The following is a 21713-nucleotide window of genomic DNA, read 5'->3' as shown; positions in this document are numbered from 1 at the left end:
GATATTGGCCTGTAGTTCTCCTTTTTTGCTGGGTCTCTGTATGGTTTGGGAATCAAAGGAATGCTGACTTCATAGAATGAGTCTCAAAGTATTCCTTCCCTTTCCACTCTTTGGAATAGCTTGAGAAGGATAAGTATTATTTCTGCTTTAAATGTCTGGTAGAATTCTCCAGGGAAGCCATCTGGTTCTGGACTCTTAATTGTTGGGAGATTTTTGATAACTGATTCAATTTCTTCACTGGTTATGGGTCTTAGCATGATTTCTGAAGAGATGTCCAATTAATTCTTATCCTTTTTCCCCTTCTGGCTTTTTTAAAGATTTTCTCTATTTTATTTTCTGCACTTTTTAAAGTTTATTTTTTTATTTTGAGAGAAAGAGTCAGCACGGAGGGGCAGAGAGAGTGTGAACGAGAATCCAAGCAGGCTCCACATTATGAGCACAGAGCCAGATGCTGGGATCAAACTCAGGAACTATGAGATCATGACCTGAGCCGAAATCAAGAGTCAAACACTAAGCTGAATGACCCACCTAGCTGCCCCTGTTTTCTGTGCCTGTTTTTGAATATGTTATATCTCAGTGCGGTTTTTCCCCCCTGTATTTATCTTGCTGGGTGTCCTTTGAGTTTCCTGGATCTGTGGTTTGATGACTGTCATTAATTTTGGATATTTTGCAACCATTATTCAAATGCTTTTTCTGCTCTTTTCTGTATTCTATTTCTGGTATTCTTATTACATATGTAGTATACCTTTTTTCCAAATTTTCCTGAAGCTCTTGGATTTTGTGTGTGTGTGTGTGTGTGTGTGTGTGTGTGTGTGTGTGTGTGTGTGTTTTATTCTTACATTTCAGCTTGGATACCCCGAGTGACTTATCTTCAAATTCACGGATTTTTTTTTCATCAGCCATGTTGAATCTCTGATGAGCCCACCAAAGACATTGTTCATTTCTCAGTGTTTTAAATTTCTAGCATTTCCTTTGGGTTCTTTCTTAGAGTCATCTCTTTGCTTATATAACTATATGTTCTTGCATGTTGTCCACTTTTCCCATTAGAACTCTTAAAATATTTTAACTTCATGATTTTAAGTGATTTTAAGTTCTTGATCTGATAATTTAAAAATCTCTACCATATCTGAGTTAGTTTCTGATATTTGCTTTGTGTCTTCATTGTGCTTTTTTCTTTGCTTTTTAGTATACCTTGTAATTTTTTTGTTGAAATCCAGACATGATGTATTTGGAACTGAGGTCTTGAGTGTGACCTCAGTTTTATGTTTCTCTGTCTAGGAGTTAGGCTGCATTTAATGTTTGCATTAGCTGTAGCTGTCAGATGCTTCAGTTTACTCTAGTATCCTTGTTTTTATCTCTCCTGTAGGCTTTGGGTTTCCCTAGAAACTCCCTCTTAAGTAGAGTTCATGTCTTGCTGCTCAGTTAATTGTATTTTCCTATTAGTATACTGGAGCCTTGTTGATGTTGTATTTTGTAGGGGAAGCATTCTATAATCTTAGGAATAAATGTCCATTTATTTTTTTAAAAAGGGCTGGAGTCTTTGGACTGTGACCTTCAGAAGAGTTTCTTTTCTTTTCTTTCTTTCTTTCTTTCTTTCTTTCTTTCTTTCTTTCTTTCTTTCTTTCTTTCTTTCTTTCTTTCTTTCTTGAACTGCCCATATGTGAGACAGAAGGCTACAGGGGGCTAGAGTTGGCTCATTGTCCTTCCTTAGGTCAGATAAGGTTCTACTGAAGTACTTTTCCTTGAGGTAGGCCTTTGTTTTGGAGAACAGAATGCTCATGATGTATTTCAGAATGTTTACTTTTCCTTTTCTCCTTCACAGAGAACATGGCCATTTTTCTCCAGTCTTCACAAGTGGGAATCTGGTGAGGTACTTAGAGGTAAAGCTCATGAATATACAGTTTCTCTAAAACTGGTCCCTCAGGAGCTTTAACTCCAAAGCTAGTCCACATTCAATCTCCAGATATTGTCAATTACAGTTTTTAGAGTTCCTACCAGTTTGAGGCTCTAGTGGTATCTGCCTCTGGTAAGCTGTGATTCTCTGTGTTCTCGTGTCTCCCCAGGTTTCAAGGCAGTGATTTGCTCTGTGACCTCAGTTGTCTGAAGAATCTAGGAAGAATTGTTGAGTTTGAGTTTTTCAGTTTTCTTCTTATTTTGAGGGTGGGAGTTATGACTTCAAAGTAACTTATATTTCGAGTGGAAAATGGAAGTGACAATTATTTGCATTATAGTTTTCAACTCAAGAATTTCCTTTTTTTTCCTTTTTACAATTTTTACCTCTTTCTTGATAGTCTCTATTTGATGAATCACCATTACCATATTTCCCTTTAATTTATAAGTATGGTTTTCTTTTCTTCCTTGAATCCATTTGTAATAGCTTCTTTCAGGTCTTTGAGTGTTAAGTGCAACATTTGGTCACCTATTATAGTCAGGTTTCTCTTGACTGCTTTTTTCCTTGTGTGTGGGCAACAGTTTTGTGTTTCTTTGCATGTATTATAAGTTTTTGTTGAAAACTGGACATTTTAAATAATGTAGCAAATGTGAATTTGAATCTTCTCTGGTTGTCATTTGAGTTTTTATGCTTATTGGTTAAGGATTTATTTGGACAAATTCTCTGGAATCTGGCTACCCCAGAGTGTGTGAAGATGTGTTTAATGTTTCTACTATCATTTTTTCTTTTTCATTATCACTTTTATGTGTAGCTTGACTTCATGGGCTTGGTCTCATGCCAGAATTGCTAGTGTTCCCTCACTAATTACAAGTTTTACTCATCTACCTTGAGCCAGTAAGGCGTCTGCCTTTGTTTATGGATTTATGCATGAGTTGGGGGACATATTTGAAGTTCAGACAGTTTACTCATTGTTCCTGGCTTTAGCTTTCTGCTAGCACAGTCCTCACATTCATCCAGGGATAAGTAGATATGTGCCTTCTCCAGTCTCTCTTGAGAATATGTGCAACCTTGTACATGCACACCATCTTTTTTTTTAAATTTTTTTTCAACGTTTTTTATTTATTTTTGGGACAGAGAGAGACATAGCATGAACGGGGTAGGGGCAGAGAGAGAGGGAGACACAGAATCGGAAACAGGCTCCAGGCTCCGAGCCATCAGCCCAGAGCCTGATGCGGGGCTCGAACTCACGGACCGTGAGATCGTGACCTGGCTGAAGTCGGACGCTTAACCGACTGCGCCACCCAGGCGCCCCTGCACACCATCTTTAAGACCCCAGAAATATGTGGGAGCCCACCAAGGCTTACTCTTGCAATCTATCTCCTGTTAAATTTATGCCTATTCTGTTTCCCTGTTTTGTTGGCCCCAACTAGGATCACAGTCTCAGGCTAACTGACATTGGCCTTTCTTATTTGTCACTAAAATTGCTACTGTGACTATCAATGCCCAGGAGTATGAGGATTTTGTGTTCTGGCAAACATTGGCCCATATCTCTCCTCGTTGAGAGGCTGCTGGTTTTCATGGCTTTCATCATCGTACTACATAGAGGGGCATCTAGTACATAGATAGATGGCAGGGGAAGAATGGTAGAACCCCAGGCTAAAATACCACAGAAAAGTGTTTGTCTGAACTACTTTAGTGGTTTCTCTTACATAGATCCCCCTCAAAATGCTTTGTGCCTTTGTTCTGTTTTCAGAATCTTGAAATTTTTCTTTTTGACAATTTTATCCAATTTTATCATTGATTTTGGGGGAAAGCTTTGCTGAACTCTTCATTCCACCATTCCAGAAATGTTGCCCAACCATACATAATTCCTTTGGTTTCCTTAACGCAGATTGCTGTGGTTGAGGAAAGATGTTGAGAAAGTGAGCAGCACTGCAGTGGTAATTGAGAGGGATGGGAATGGAAACTGACCAAGGGATGTGTGGTAGAACTGGTTGATGGTTCTTATGTCCTAGCTGAAGTTCTAGGATGGGAATTTAGCAAGGTAGCATTTGACATGCTATTCTGAATATCTAGTACAGCACCACCCAGATTGGAGCTAAAGGACTATCGATAACAGCCAAAGTATAGAAAGAGCCCAAGTGTCCATTGACAGATGAATGGATAAAGAAGATATGGAATATATACACAATGTAATATTAATCAGTGATCAAAAATAATAAAATCTTGCCATTTGCAACAACGTGGATGGAACTAGAGTGTATTATGCTAAGCAAATAAGTCAGAGAAAGACAAGTATCATATGATTAAACTCATATGTGGAATTTAAGAAACAGAACAGATGAACATAGGGGAAGGAAGGAAAAAATAAGATAAAAATAGGAAGGCAAACCATAAGAGACTCTTAAATACAGAGAACAACATGAGTGTTGCTGGCAGGGTGTTGGGTGGAGGGATGGACTAAATGGGTGACGGGCATTAAGGAGGGCACTTGTTTGGATGAACACTGGGTGTTATATTTAAAGATGAATCACTAAATTCTATGCCTGAAATCATTATTACACTATATGTTAACTTGGGTTTAAATAAAAAAAAAAGATTAGGGCTAGAGGCCTGGAGGAATTTAGCTGGTGTTGGACTTCACTTAGGTGGTTTCTCAGAAGGTGATGGGCAGAAGAGAGTGAAGGATGCTGGTGAGAGATTAGTTCATATGGTTAACCTTGAGGTATACACACTATGAAAGGGAAAGAAGCAATGATAGTGCCTATGGTCTAGAAGAACTTGAAGGAGTCACGGCACTGAAAACATTGGTAAGTTTGAAGTAAAAAAAAGTATTTGTCTTGAAGTCATGAGTGAGTTGGAAGTCATTAAAAATTTGGGGTCAGAAGCTAAGATGGAGTAGATGGACCAGAAGCTTCCAGTAGTGGAACCAGTTATTTGCTACCAAACCTTACTAGCACTTTCAGATATGGGATAATGAAGAACATTCAGTTTAATGGATTATAGGGGAAACTGGAATATCCATATGATTAAGAAGAGTCATAACAGACAGTGGAATCAAGTTCTAGAATTTGATTACTTAGGTTTTACTTCCTGTTTTCCTTTCACAAGTTGGTAAAAATTACAAAAACAAATAAACAGCCAAACAGTTTATTCTCCAGCCTCATAGTTAACTGTATAGTCTTCCTCTTTGACCTATCAGGGAGGATGCAATGGCCTATTGCACCCCTTGGGATCTATTTCTTTGACCCCCATGGCTCTTACTTGCAGTGGGCACCCTGGAAATGAGAAACTGTGAAAATAAGATTTGGACCATGATGAAATGATTAATCTTGTTAGGAATTTTGGCAAGATAGCCATTTAAAAAAGTAAAATGTCTTAGAACAGCATAACTTGAAGAGATTATTTTAGTATTCCGCCCCTCAAAAGTGTTTCTTTTTTAAAAGCTGGCTCATTGTAAGTAGTATTTGGCATCCAAATAAGTAGTTAATTTAATCCATTTGACTCAATTGTTTATCATCAAGACCTCTCCCCTGACTCTATTTTTTATCATTCAACAAGCTGTCATAGCATGAATAGGTATAGCTGTGGAGGGGGGGGCAGATAGGTCTCCTGTACTATATACTTGGTGTTTAATTCATTTTCTACACTTGTTGTTGATTCTTCTAGCCAAGGGAATCTGTAAGAAGGTATATGAAGCAAAGTTGTAGAACTAACAGGTGATTTTTTTTCCTTAGAAAAAATACTTGGTTTGTCATTTACAAGCTTGATCAATGGCTCCATAATGAATTCATGCTTTAGAAATTTTGATTCTGATTATTGAGTTTTTAGAAAAAAATTTTAAAAAATTTAAATTAAAAATTTTTAAATCTGCTTTTTAAATGATTTTTATGGCAACTAGTTTAATTATGGATCATTAATTACCTCACTTCCATTCTAGTTTCATCAGAGTTTCTTTATTTTTCAACTGGGAAATTTTCAAATGGAACAAATGTCTCTTGAGAGATTCTCACTCTACTCATCATGGCTTCTGATGGTGGGACTGAAGACTAACCAGAAAAGCTGACCATGAAGTGTCAATTATTTATTTACTTACTTATTTATTCATCTCTTTACCTATTTAACAACTGATGGAATAGTTTCATAAAAAAGTATGTTTTCTAAGGCATCCATTTAAAAATAATTAAATTACTTATTATTTACACACCCGAGCACGCACACGCACACACACACGCACACACACCATAAAAGTCATGGATGTTTTGTAAGAGAATAATTAAAATTTTCATTTTGTTAGTTTGAAGCATGTATTTGCAAGACTGCAGTGAAAATGGAGTTTCAAAAGTGTGTGTGTTTGTGTACATTTAATTGACACTTAGAGTTATATGAACCATATCCTTCCATCCTTAAGGAGAAGATTTCTTAATCATCTTCATCTCAGAAACATCATTTCTTAGTTCATTATCATGTGGAATTTTGATGCCATTTGCTTACCTCCATAATTGCCAGATTCAAGGATAACATTTCTTCCTAGTGTTAGAAATTCAAATGCACATGTACTAGCAGTTCAAACTTCTATTTTTGTGATAAAGAAGTAATTCTCTATTTCATAAGCTCCATGGCTTGGTGCAGTCAGCCCCAGGACCATCGTTGGTGATCCTTACCCCAGGAAGCCCTTAGTAATGGACCTGCCAATCTGCCCTACACGTGCTAGCCCAAGGATTGTGGAAGGCAACATCAATATCTTGCCCTTGAAATCATCTTCCCTCAGTCTCTTCCCAGATCTTTTTAATTAATGTGTAAACTTCTTATTTTGTGCTGTGCCCTATAAATCTTGGAATGATTTACAACTTCCCCATGTAATTTTCATTGTGGTTCTTTCCAGCAGTGAAATTCCCGTCTCTCCTTAGGGAAACAACTTCTCCATTCCTCATTTTTAACCTTGAGAAATGTACTGACTTCTATATGCTTTTGCTGTGTTTGAGGAGAGCTGTCTCATAGTTTTCATACTTTCTTAACCTGATTGAATGCATTTCAGTTCTATTTTATTCTGTAAGCGTAATCGGGGGGTACCAACAGGATGCAGGGTATGGAGAGAATCTTTCTCACTGATATGTTTCACTGTGGACAATGAGACTTTTAAATGTACATAGATAACTTATTTTATTTAGAAGATTTATTTTTCAGGATATTCACAGTGACTGTGGTAGATAAATATTCCCTTCAGGATAGTGTGTCTCTGTACTTTGTGTGGAGCTTCAAGGAGAGATAAAGATGGGTTATTCCTATCATTAACAAAGAAAGGCCCCTTCCGTAGAGTGCTAAGTAAGAATACCGGGATTCGATTTGAGAGAAATGCATATTACCTAGTTCAGATTACCAGAAGAAAACAAACATGTTGCCTAAGATTTTTCTTCAGTCAAGAGCTCTTTCTTCTGCAAAATAGCGGGATTGGATTTGATCCATGATTTTTTTTTTAAATTTTGTTTTGGACTTTGGAACCATTTCCTAAATGTAAATACTCTCCTTGAACTTAATGGGTATGTGGAAGTTTTAAAATATTGCCTCAAATTCTTTGATAATGTTTTCATTAAGGTTAGGGTCTCTGTTCCTTCCCCTTGGGTCTAGGTAGGTTTGTGACTGTTTCAGCTGATAGGGTATAGTGGAATAGACACTAACTTCTAAGGTTGAGTTGTAAAAGGCCATAAAACTTCTGCCTTGTCTGGAACACTTACTCTGAAGGCTGGGAACTTACCAAAGTAAGCAGTTTGACTACCCCGAAGCCACCAGACTGAGGGAAAGTCCGAACCACATGGAGAGGCCATGTATCAAGATTCTGGTCAACAGTCTCAGTCAGATATCCCAGTCCAAACTCTGGGATTTCATTCCTCATCCACTTGAATTGCCCTCTAGCTGTGTGAGACTTCTCAGCAGAGGCTTCAAACGTCAGAGACCAGAGACAAACCATGCCTTCTATGCCTTATCTGAATTTCTGAGACTCACAGAATTTGTGAGAATAATAAAATGCGTGCTTAAAAATACCATTGGGGTTTGGAGTAGGTAGTTAAGCAACAATATATGACCAGAACAAAATTATAAAGAGAATATTGGAGTTACTTAAGCTGAAGTAAAGGATCTATGGAATTCTGGCAATTACCATTCTGAAAACAGCTTATGATACCTGGCAAGCATAAGAAATAGTGGGCCAATAATGGTCTTTTGCCGATGAGAGACATACTGCAAATATTTCAAAATGTTGATTCTTAATAGTAAACACTCCATGGAAATATAGCGTGGCTGTAAAAGACCTTTGATGAGAAAGGTCACCATTTAAAATTACTTCCTGTGATCTGAGGTTATGGAGGATCCACTTCTGAAAATGACATTTCTTTTGAAAATGTGGGTGTTATGAACCAGGTGGATACCGATTATTTTATTTTATATAAAAATTCAAGGTAGTAGCTCCATGCAGACACAATCTGAAAATTTGTGTGGCACTTTTCCTTTAGCTATGTATTTCACGATCAAGAGCATTCTTCCCAGGTAATTAAAAAAAAATGGTTATGCTTCTTCCTAACTAATTATATTTTGAAAGTTAAGTCATCGATTTAAAAATTCAGTACAGACAAAGTTTTAAATTTTTAGTTTCGAAGATAATTCAAAGTGGCAGATACCATCCTTGGATGGACTATCAAAGGAATATTTACCCAATAACATCTTCCAATGTGGTAAAATTATAAGCTTACATAAAGGTTTGTAGATCATAGAAATAGTGTTCTGAACCAGTGTAATTTTTCTTCCTCAAAGAAGGTGAGGTGTGTTTGACAATTGTGATTGATAGAATATGAATGGATAGCATTTGAAAAGTAGTTATATTTCATAGATGCTTATTTTTTTTTCTGAAACACAATGATTAAAGGGATGTGAAATAGGATTTTGATAATCTAATTTCCAGAAAAGTTAGTATGCATGCTAGCAAAATAATGTTTTTTTGGTTTATTATTTTTCGTGAATCTACACATGCATGCACTGCATATAATCTTTGTAACAGGAGGTGGAAGGAGAATGATTAAAAAAATTAAATGTCTGAAATGTCTGGGGTGTTGAGCAACAAATGAGTCCCACAGCTAACCTGCTTTCTGAAATAATCTCATGTAGTTAAGCAAGGCTCTAATTAATAGTTACAGATGTTTTTGATGTCTTTGAACTCTCTTTCAGAGACACAGTTACAGCCCATTAATAATGTACCTGTAGATAAAAATATTTTAGATAGTTATCTGTGTAGTGTGACAAGTTGGGGAAAGGGACAAATTGGTTTAAGAACTGATGCTGCGTTACATCTCCAGCTGTGACTCTAAGGCTAATCTCACACTTTATTACTGAAAAGAGAAGGGAAGTAATAGGGTTCACAAAAGGCTGCCACACAGGATGCCGATGGCCACAGAATCACCACCAATAGGCATCTGCCCTAACATTGCCCTGCAGCAGGTAGCAGGGGGATTAATGGGATAATGTATGTAGAGGGCTTTGATTCTTTGGGAGAAGTGGCTGTACAAACCCAAAGCTTTATATTATTGTTATGACTTTTCCTCTAACCTATGATTTTTCCACATTATGCAGGCTTGTCAGTTACCCACCTGTGCCCTGTTCATGCCACCATGATTTTATTTCTCATTTTTAAGGTTTATGATTCTAATTGAGAGACATTGATGTTTCCATATTCATCCTGGCAGATTAATACCCAGCAAGAAAGACCTGCTGTCAATGGGCATTTTGAATTATGTGTTTAAAATTGCTTTTGATAGCAAGGATGTCAAATTATGTGCTTCACTAAAACGGTTTTGTGCTTCTTTGCTAGGTATGTGATTGAAAATCGCAGATGTTTGATATCACATTTTACTGCATTTGTTTGGTAAGTGAAATCTTAAACATATTATACTTCTTTGAAATCCATCTTCTGATGCCATTTAGAGAACATTAAGAGAAAATTAAAAAATAAAAGACTTCATATCTCTGACATTTAGCTTCTAGAAAAGTCAACCTTTTAAGACCCATTCTGTTTTGGAGTACTTGTTTAGGATGCAGAACATTCCAATGTCATAGCAGGAGCAGAAGACAGAGTGGAGCTGTATCATGCATTCGTGGGGAGTCCTTTACCCCCTCAAGCACTCATTTTAGTGAAAAGGTTTACCAGATGATGAATCAGATCAGAAGCTCCCAATAGAACACACAGCGTTTTTATTTCTGGGGTTATTAATGACTTCAAAAATGAAAGTCTGCCTGTTTCTTGAGTTTCTTTTTAGAAATGGCTAGAATGGTTCAGTGGATAATGGTCTTTGATGAAGAATGTTCCAGTGTTAATTTCTTACTACGGATTATTCAGTTTTAGATGCAGATGTAACAGGCATACCTTTCACAGTTCTCTCCGCTTATGGAAAAGCAATAGGGACAAAGAAGTAAGAATGAATAAATACCTGGAACTGTCAGATCTGGATTCAAGGAACATACTTGAAATGTGAATTGCTCTGGGTCATAGTCTTCTGTATGCATTTTCCTCTTGAAACTCTTGATATCTCTGAGGCAGGGTTATTATCCCAGCATCAAATGAGGAGAGAGGTGCTAATAGTAAGTGATCTACATTCACACAGTAATGAATGATGAAGCTTCAGTTCAAATTCTTAGATCTTCCAACTTAGAAATCTAGGACATTTAACAATGTAACATAGCTATTAGAAAAACTGGTATTTAACACTGTATTCTGGCTGTTTATTTCTGTATAACCACCCCAGAATTCTGTGGCTTAAAACAACAGTAACAGTTTTGTTCATAATTCTCCAATTTGGGTTGAGTTAGTTTGGTGGGAACAATCTGTTTCTCCTCCATTCAGCATCACTTGAGCTTCAATCATCTAGACTCCTTCACTAACATGTCTCATGATGGGTTCTTGCTGCTGGCTGACATCTCAGCTAGGACTGTTAGCTGGGACACCTACACATGGCCTCTCTGACTCTATGACTTTGGAGAGTCAGTAGACACACACACACACACACACACACACACACACACACACACGTGTGCAGTTAGGGGGTGGGTCTCCATCTGGAAGGGAGTTACATCACCTTTCCTCCTAAACTAGCCTTGGAAGTCCTCAGAGTCCCTTGTGTGACATTATTTTTTATTAGAACTGAGTCACTGTGATAGAAGCATATTCAAGAGGAGAGGAATTAGACTTGACCTTTTGATGGAAGATACTATGGATTGAATGTTTGTGATCTCTCAAAACTCCTATGTTGAGATCCTAACCCCCATTGCAATGGGTTTTGGAGATTGGGCCTTCAGGAGGTGATTTAATGAGCGAGGCTTTCATGAACGATTTTGCACTCTTATTAAAGAGATACCAGAGAGTTCTCTCACCCTTCTACCATGCGAGGACACAGTGAAAAGATGCTGCCTATGAACCAAGAAGCAGGCTTTCACTAGACACTGAATATGCCAGCCCCTTGATCTTGGATTTTCGAGGCTTTTTCTGCGGGTGTAGCATGTTTTAATTTTCAAATATTTAGATACATGGTACACAGCCCTTCATTTGTGTGCTTACTTTGGACTCCACATGCTAAATGTGAGCCTGATGTAAAACAAAACCACACCCAAGAGGAATCCAATGGAACTATTCTAGCCATAGAAGTTTAGGTTTATCACTAACTCTGTAGTAATGGGGAACTGAAGATTTGAGTCCTGCTGCATATTCTTTAGAATTTGTTAGAAATACTTCATACTTCAAACTTGTCCTCAATACAAAATAAATAATTCTCAATTAATGGTTTTTTAATGTGAATTCCCAAGGTAAATAACCCCTCTAGGTATTGTTATGCTTTCATGCTTTTGGATCACACCTGACTATTAAAGTTAGTATCTTAAATCTTGAAGTAGGAGAAACCAGACAAGTAAATTCATTGCAAAAAAAAAAAAAAAAAAAAAAAAAAACCACAGTGCCTCCAAAAGGCACAATGATATTCCCGTGTCTGAATATCCTATGCTTTATAGTAATTTCTACCAAGTGTTTACTCATGCAATGATGGAGAGACCTGTCTACAATACTGCTTCTTACTGATTATGTGGAAACATTTTTCATATCAAAATTTCTTATAGTGTTCTTCAGTGAAAAGCCTACTTCATGATAACAAAGCAAAACAAAATGAAAACAAGTTTTCAGGAAATGCTTTGATAAGAAATTCTGAACGAATAGCTTCAAGCAGATACTTCTCTGACGTCTTGTGTGTTATCTTAAAAAATATTGAATATTTTTGATCTATCCAATAAAATAACTGTGGTTGATAGATATATGTATGTATATTAATATACATATGATATACATTGATATATATATCAGAGTATGTACATGATATACATATGTATATATATTGATACATATATGTTATGTATGTATATCAATATATGTATGTATAGTGATATATATTGATATACAATTAAATATATACTAAAATATACTTATATTTTATATTTATGTAAAAACATTTATATTTATAAAATATATCTATATTTTATTATAGATGTATATTATATGATCTTCTATGTTAAATATATTTATTACATAAATATATTGGATATGTGACATGCATATAATAAATATATATTTATTATATATATAAATAAATAAAATAACAAAATAGAAGTATTAGCTCAGGAGTTAGACTCTCAGGGTTAAATTCCATTTTTGCCATCTACCATTGTGAAGAGAAAGTTTCAAAGTCGCTCTTTGCCTCAGTTTCCTATCTTGAAATAGAATAAATGTATTTACCTCATGGGTTTTTGAAAGAATTAAGTGAATTAACACAAGAAATTTTCTTTAAACATTACCTGGCACATGAATATTATATGCTTGATAAATAAAATATGTACTCAATATTATTATAGCTCAATAAATATTAGCTTTTAGCTACTGCTGTGTAACAAGGCACTGCAAAACCTAGTGACTTAGAATAACAACCACCATTTCACTTTCTCACATAGTTTCTGTAGGCCATGGATTTGGGAAGGGTTCGGTTGATTGGTTCTGGTTTGAGGGGTTGTAGCTGAAACAATAAAGGGCTGGAGTAAACTGGGAGTTGACTGGACAGTTCTTTTCAAGAAGTCATGAGTTGTCCTTTTGTTCTCACGTGTGGACTATTTTGGGCTTCCTCACAGCATGGCTGCTTCAGGGCAGTTAGCTTACAAGCATGGAGACTCAGGGCTCCAAGTGTGATTATTCAGCAGCAAGGTGGAAACTAAATTGTCCTTCATTACCTGGTCTCCAAAGTCAGGCAGCATCACTTCCACTGTACTCTTTTTGTTGAACCTGTCACAAAAGCCCAGCTGGTTTCAAAGGGAAGGGTTATAAATTTTACCTTTCAATAGATAAAGTTGCATTGTAAAAGGATTATGTGGGTTAGGAGACACTATCTAGGCCATCTTTAGAAGACACAATCTGCCACAGCTATTACTATTATCTAGTGCTTTCTTGACAGTCACAAACCTCAAGAGGCTATAAACAATTGAAGAAACATAGTTCGAGCATATTTCTCTCATGAAATGAAATGAAAATTGCCTCAATAAGGCTATTGCCTGATGCTAAGGAGCAGTCAACTCCGTGGAATTTTCTCACAAATGGAGATAATTCTATGTTGTTGTTGAAAGAAGATAACATAGTTTGTCGATATCAGATGCAAATGTGTCCTACTTCATATTCTGGTAATATTGGAGTCTAATGTGAATTATTGTTTAAAAGGAGAGTCATTTTTCCTTCTTAAGATGGTACGCTCTGGAAATGTCTTTGGACATTATATTCATCTACAAAGAAGGAAATGCATTTTCTTCCAAGATTAAAGACCCAAGACTGTCATTTCTTCTGGATGCCAGACATTCAAGAAATCTGGCACTTTTAACCCAAGAAATCTCTCTATAGAATGAAGTTACTAGTTTTCCCAAAGTCAACTGAAGAATCTGAACACAGACATTATTCATGAATACTGAGCACAAAGAAATTTCTAGGGAAAAAAAATTTCTATACATTGTCATGTCTTTCTAATTCTCCTCTTTCCAAGCTCGGATAAGTGATACCGTTTTGAGGCAGTAAAGGTTTATTAGTGCTCTGATAATTTTTGTTGCCAATAAGCTGTTGATGACTGTCAATATAAGAGCTTTGCCCTTTCACCATTATTTTTTCTTAATTAAAGGCTATTGGGAAACAGTTGACCTTGAACAATATAGGTTTGAACTGTGCAGGTTCCAGTTAGATGCAGATTTTTTTCCATATAGACAGTACAGTACTGTAAATGTATTTTCTCTTCCTTATGATTTTCTTAATATTTTTTCTCTAGTTTACCTTATAAAAATACAGTAGATAACATACAAAATATGTGTTAATTGGCTGTTCTGGTAAACAGTAGGCTACTAGTAGTTAAGTTTTGCGGGAGTCAAAAGTTATACACTTAATTCTGACTGCACAGGAGGTTCGTCTCCCAACCTCCATGTTCAAGGATCAACTGTAGTTAAAACAGAAATGTGAGGGGCGCCTGGGTGGCGCAGTCGGTTAAGCGTCCGACTTCAGCCAGGTCACGATCTCGCGGTCCGTGGGTTCGAGCCCCGCATCGGGCTCTGGGCTGATGGCTCAGAGCCTGGAGCCTGCTTCCGATTCTGTGTCTCCCTCTCTCTCTGCCCCTTCCCCGTTCATGCTCTGTCTCTCTCTGTCTCAAAAATAAATAAACGTTAAAAAAAAATTAAAAAAAAAAAACAGAAATGTGAAAAATAAGTATTCATGTAATGAAAATGCCTCAGAATCAAAGAAATGAGAAACTGCTCTGTGGGAAAAATAGTCTTCTGTGTCTTGTAAACTCTTGTCGTTATATAGTATGCTTAAATCAAAGGACGGAAGTAGTTGGTGACACATTCTTGTTGCTAGAGGAGAAATCTTCTAAATTTGAACTTAACAAAAAGAAAACACATATGTAAAAACTAAATCCCTTGATAGTCAGTAATAGCATATTTGTTTCCTCAAAAATGAATTATATGGATTGCAAAATAACATATACAACTGACTCCCATCATATTCAAATATAGAAAATGGCACACATGCACAAACACAAAGATTGCATAGAAAACTCTGGAGGGCTAAAACATAGGAAGTTGAAATGTCCTCAGTAGTTGCCTTTGGGAGAGGAAGTAGAATTGCAGTCATGAAAGAATCATGAAAGGGAAGTTTTCACTTTTCATTTTCCCGTATAAGTTGACCCTTTTGTGGGGGAGGGGTGTCAAAATATTATTCATGTTTTATTTTAAAAATAGTAAGAATTTTGTGTGTATTACAACTTTGGTTTGTGTCAAGATCAGGGCATATTTGAGGCACCTGGGTGGCTCACTCACCTGGTTGAGCATTCCACTCTTGGTTTCACCTCAGGTCATGATCTCAAGATTTGATTTGTGAGTTTCAGCCCTGTGTTGAGCTACGTGCTTGGATTCTCTCTCATTCCACCCCTCTCTCTGCCCTCCCCCTGTGTGTGCTCTCTCTCTCTCTGTCTCTCTCTCTCAAAATGAATAAATAAACTTTTAAAAATCAGGGTATATTGTTACTAGGTAAAGATGTCTATTTGGCATTTATTTCACAGGAGAACACAATACTATCTTAAAAGGGTAAAAGGATATAATTATTTCTAATTGGAATTCCACAACCGAAAGCAAAACAATGAAACCATTACTTCTCAAGCTATTTCCTCCTCCAAACTCCTTTGTTTTTCTTTCTTTCGTTCTTTCATTCTTTTTCTTTCTTTCTCTTTCTTTCTTTCCTTCCTTCCTTCCTTCCTTCCATGAAAATTCCAGTGTATCATTTATCTTTTCCTGTGTAAGAACAACTCTCCCCACTCCTCCTGCCCCAGATACTTAGTGGCTGATAATGATAATAAGTTATTTATTATTTGTGATGCATCTGTGAGTTGACTGGACAGTTCTTCTGCTCCACATGGTATTAGCTGGGTCACTCACATGGCTGCATTTTGCTGGCACATGGGTTGGGTTGTGAGAAGGTAACTGCCTCACCAAGGCCTGTAGACCATGGTCACTTGAGTCTTTTCCCATGTCGTCTTTCTCCCCTTGGTATCTCATCTTGGAGAAGGCATCTCCAATTGGCCTCTGTCTGTAGCAGGACAGCCTGTACTTCATTACAGAGTGGCCACTGGGTTTTATGAAGCAAGATCAAGGCTGTCTGGGCTTTTAAGGGCTACTTTTAGGACTGCTCAAGGTTCCCCCTGGATTCCATTGGTCAAAACAAATCACAGGACCAACCAGATTCAAGAAGGTGGAGGGGGATGGGTGGGGAATAAACCTCTTCTTGAAGGGAAGAATAGCTTGTGCACACAGGAAGCAGAAGAACAATTGATGATTGTCTTTGGAGCTATCTGCCACCTCCTCCATATCATCATTGCCTTGCAGGAACAAGCATCACTATGAATCCTGTGAGGGGTACTTTGATATAAAACTTAAGTTCCTTAAGGTAGTTCTTGCTGTTGTAATAAGTTCACCAAATCTTAGAGGCTTAAAACAATGAATTTATTTTTTTGTTTACATAACAAGACCTGGTCAAGACAGCTTTTTATTTACTTGGTAATTCAGGAATCCAGACTCCTTTGGTCTTATCACTTTTTCATCTTCAACATGTTTCCAAGTGAGCTGTGCTTGCGGGCAGTGATAGATGAAAAGATAAAGAACATGGAGATTCACACAGGCACGTTTTTATGGGCCAGGGTCAGAAATGGTTCCCTTGATTTCTACTCACATTTCACTGGCTACAGCTTAGTCACATGGCTGCACCTAGTCCCACAAGGGAGCCTGAGAAATGGGCTGGTGGCTATGTGTCCAAAAGAAGAGGAAAGTGGCTTGGCGATTAGCTAGCATTCTCTACCACAAACTGCTTCCCTACCTCTAAACAAAGGATAGAAAGAAAGAATAAACTTTTTTGTTTATTTTTATTTATTTTGAGAGAGAGAGAGAGAGAGAGAGAGAGAGAGAGAGAGAACGAACGAACATGGAGAAGGGCAGGGAGAGAATCCCAAGCAGTCTCCACACTGCCAGAGTGGAGCCTGATATGGGGCTCGGACCCACAAGCTTTGAGATCATGACCTAAGCTGAAACCAAAAGTCAGATGCTCAACTGACTGAGCCACTCAGGCGCCCGAACAAAGAACTTCTTTCTGGTTATCAGTCATATTTGCCTCAGCATTGGGAGAAACTTGTTCTTTTATTGGAATTTTAAAATAAACTGAACATGCTTTTTGAATGTTACGAGGCAAGGTGTCTGTGTTAGAGATCAGGGAGATTGGTACAATGGTGTTGAACTTGAATGAAAGCTGAATAAATAGAAATCTGAGTTTACCAAACATAAATTAGGGCATAAATACAGGCAAAAAAGATGGTTCTCTTGTTTGATTTATGTATTTATCCAGTGATTTTAAAATGTGCTTGTTGACAAAAATATATAGCTGTCACAATTTTATTTTGTGGAGAGTACAAGTGTAGGGCACAGCTGTCTGAGCAGCAGGCACCAGAGTGGGATTCAATGAGAAGAGACTTACTGAGGAAAGTGCCAGTGAGGGAATGTGTGAGATAACCAGAGGTACCCGAAGGGCTTTCACATTCTGATGTAGGTCTGACCCCCCTGAGGGTGAGAGGGATAGAAAGAAAGGGAGGATAGAAGGAAGGAAGAAGGAAGGTATTAGACTGCAGTGCAGTTTTAAGAGTTTCAGCAAGGCCGACAGGGAGCCCTCTGGCCAAAGTACTCCCAGCAGTGAATTTGCAGGAATGGGTTCAGGCAGCGGCTGAAGTGTGGCCCCATCACAGACTCAGTGAGGGACTTCAGAATGCAGCACCCTGGGCTGTTGCTAATTACGCTCCTAAGTTGGAGATCTGAGAGGTGCATGTTCATGGTTGCCATAGTATGTCTTTATGCCTTTATTCCTGTGGCCCAATTAGAAATTAGAGAGTGGTATCAAAGCTATTTAGCAGTTATTACAAAAGACATTTATGTTCACTTACTCCTTATCTATTTCCTGACTGGACCAGAGCAATAGTTTCAAAAATTCTAGTCGGGCGTGATTAAATTAATTTTTGTTTTTAGCCTAGCAGCATGCTTCTTTTTTTTTTTTTTTTTTTCAACGTTTATTTATTTTTGGGACAGAGAGAGACAGAGCATGAACGGGGGAGGGGCAGAGAGAGAGGGAGACACAGAATCAGAAACAGGCTCCAGGCTCCGAGCCATCAGCCCAGAGCCTGACGTGGGGCTCGAGCTCACTGACCGTGAGATTGTGACCTGGCTGAAGTCGGACGCTCAACCGACTGCGCCACCCAGGCGCCCCTAGCAGCATGCTTCTATACTGTTGGTGCTATAGGAGAATGTCTGATGTTCACCTCACTTCAAAAGTATTAAGAGAAAAACACCCTAAATTTGCATCTGTCCCTTTCCATTCTCTGCTTAACCACTGTCAACACCAGTATCCTAATTTGATAGGAAAAGCCTCATTTCTCAGACTAAGCTTCAACTCTACCTTCCTTTGCCTCTTTCATATTTTTGTTGTTTGTTTCATCACAACAGGGTGCTGGCAGTAACAAATATTCTCAAACATAAATGATAGTTTCTTACCAGAAATCATTAAAGGACATGGAAAATTAAGCTACATTTTGAGCAATGGCACATGTAAAAGTGCTCAGTGACTTTGGGCTAATATGCTGTTTTCTTTTGAATTGTTTTAGAACAGGCTATTGAGGAGGGAAAATTCAGAACGCTGTGTCCTTGAATTACAGTCTTATTCAATTTTATTTTAATTCACGCGATGCAAAAGAATTTGAAATTAAAAAATATAGAAAAGGTTTTGGTATGTCTTTTCAAATGGATATTTCTTTTTTTCCCCTTAAACTATTGGATGGATAGAGGTAATGATCATAATCCAATCTGATTAACAGATAAACCTCTGCAGCGATTTGGATCTTAAGCAAATATATAATTGATTATAGGGTAGACTTATGGTAAAATTGTACTGTAGAATCAGTTGGCTGCCTCTGTGTAAGTGAGCTGCCTTTCCTAATTTAATGTATTGGTCTGTCACTCCATCATCCTTTATGCAGAAGAAAAGCACAGTGCACTTAGTAATCTTAGAGAATTTGAGGTAGATCAGTTTGCCTGCTATTATTACTTATCTTCCCAGTCATCTTTGTGCTCATGACAGAGATGATAAATGGATTTAGTAGGAACACATTGGCAGTAGGGGGAAAATAGCTCACTTAAAATGTCAAATGTAACAGCTATCTCTGTATGTGAAGACTGGTGTTCTCGTATAGGCTGAGAAGAAATGGAGAACACATCACTGATTCAGCATAAAGAATGCAAGATTCCATGAAAGTAGATGGGGAAGAAATGAACATAAAATGCAGTAGTGCTAAAACATATTATTTGATCATTCATTCATTCATTTGGCTTTTGCTATTCCAGGTGCTGGACAGATAGCAGAGAACACATAGAAAGATAAAGGTTTCAGGGAGAAAAAAATTGTATTCTTGATATCCAGGCATATATGGTTTCATCGTAATATACACTTAAAAACTGAATTCCTGAAAAGTCAAGATGGTAATGACAACAACAGTGACCATTTTGAAGGCTCTGTGCTAAACATTTATGTAGATGATTTTGACAATGACTTTATTCAGTAAGGAGTTGTGGTTACTCTCATTTTACTGGCTGAAGAGATTGGAGCTTTGAGACGTCTGAAGACATTTCCAGTTCCATTTGCTTTCAGACAACGTCATGCTTATTGCTACTGGTCTTCATTCTGAGTTAGAAAGAACGTGCCTTTGGTGAACTCTTACTCATGTTTATTTGAAGAGCCAATTCAAATGTCTTTGGCACCTTGCTTTGGCCAGCCCTTAGTGTCCAGACCCTTTTATTCAGATCTTCAGAGATTTATCAGCAATAAATGGTCTTAGACTGAAAGTTAAGGAGCTCTGTCTCCTTCAGAACAGAACTCAGTAAATGTGGTGAGTTCTAGATAGACACCACAGTTCTCATTTTGTCCAATCTGCATCTGTGGTATGCAGAGCTGCAAGTTCTGAGGCTCTGTAGGGAGTCATTTCTGGTTTCCCATCAAGATACCATTGGAAAAGAGAGGACAGAAAAGTGGGACGACGTCAATGCAGGAGTTCTATGCGGTGGAAGCATGGCTAGGACTTTCAAAGTAAAATATGTAAACAGAACTGTTTGAAGAAGACTACCAAGTGATGCTGAACAAGTCGCACATGGTATTTGGTTCTCTGCGGCTACGAAAACCAAGTCCAGTCTTTGAGAATCCCTGGGGTAAATGTTCACAGGGAGAACACAGAAATCCCTTTTACTTACATGATGAGATCCCATTACCTGCTGCCTAAGGCCACGGTTACAGGGATGAAGGTTACTAAGGAGTACATCAGCCTTTTATTCATAGTTGATGTAAAAACAACAACAGCAATAACCCGTCATCACGTCTGAGTTAACATATTAAAGGGAAGAATATATGGAGATTTAGGGGAAAAATTATATATATATATATATATATATATATATATAGAGAGAGAGAGAGAGAGAGAGAGAGAGAGAGAGAGAGATGTTAATTTAATTATCATGTATGGACTTAAAGTTTAAAAAAGAAGAGCAAAATGTGAGTAGATATGTATATGTGAGCAGTATGCATACTGAGCTTATAAAGGAATTTCTTTGCTTAGGGAATTAGAATTCAATGCTGTTGGTGAGATGACAATAAAGGTGTTTACATATACATATGTGTTGATTGTGATTGTTTTAAGGATAAACTCTTGTACTCACTACATAATAAAAGAAAAAAATATATATAAAATTATTTCACAAGTAAGGTAGTAGCCCAAGATGTATTTAGTTTTGGGTGGTTAAATAATTTGCAGATTATGCATTTTGGCATCCTCCCCAGTGGTGGTTTTTTTTTCTTGTGAGCAGTTTTATTTTATATAGTAATTGTCGGGGGTCTTTAGTGCCATGATTGATAGCTTGGGGTAAAAAAAAGAAGCTGTTTCTGAATGACAGAAAGTAACATTAAATATGATGAAAACTTCTCTGAATATTAGTAAATAGGGTACCAGTGAAATGACATTTTTGAAAATATTTTGATTTCAAGTCAATTAAGGATAATGCTAATCTACATAAAATAAATGAATTAAATTTTGATTATAAAAATTATTGCTCGATATGTCATTTAATGTATCTTGCCATATTTTATCTGAAATAAAATGCATCCAAGATGTAGGCTGGTAATTTCAGACATCTAATTAGTTTAAACACCTATTTGGCCATATAATGGTTGATTATTAGAGCATCTTTGAATGGCTCATTTAGCTGAGCACATTAATAGATACTCTAATTCCATTTCAAAGTGCCTGATGATAAGGAAATGGTGTAAGACAGATTCTGTGTTAGGTGTTCATTTTTTTTAATGTTTATTTATTTTTGAGAGACAGAGAGAGAGAGAGAGAGAGAGAGAGAGAGAGAGAGAGATCAAGTGGGGGAGGGGCAGAGAGAGAGGGAGACATAGAATATAAAGCAGGCTCCAGGCTCTGAGCTGTGAGCACAGAACAGACTTGGGGCTCAAACCCACAAACCATGAGATCGTGACCGGAGCCGAAGCTGGATGCCTAACCAACTGAGCCACTCAGGTGCCCCTGGGTGTTCATTTTTTGAAAATCTGCAATTTCGGGAGACTTCTATGCTCTACAGTTGGCATAGT

The 21713-nt window shown here is 37.4% G+C and overlaps 1 long non-coding RNA gene across 1 annotated transcript in view; it reads left to right on the top strand.

Annotated features, from left to right (window-relative positions):
* The window catches only part of LOC123380150, a 40399-nt gene extending 19346 nt beyond the window's left edge, over positions 1–21053 (top strand). Inside the window, exons 3-4 of the long non-coding RNA XR_006585544.1 lie at positions 9750–9803; positions 19421–21053. This is a non-coding gene — a long non-coding RNA (uncharacterized LOC123380150). The remainder of the gene's footprint in view (positions 1–9749; positions 9804–19420) is intronic.
* Positions 21054–21713: the final 660 nt, after the last annotated feature.

The sequence above is a fragment of the Felis catus genome, chromosome C2 (assembly GCF_018350175.1).
Source record: "Felis catus isolate Fca126 chromosome C2, F.catus_Fca126_mat1.0, whole genome shotgun sequence".
NCBI classification, from domain to species: Eukaryota; Metazoa; Chordata; class Mammalia; order Carnivora; family Felidae; genus Felis; species Felis catus.
The sequence above is the reverse complement of the archived record's forward strand: the minus strand, read 5'-3'. Positions and strand labels throughout refer to the sequence as shown.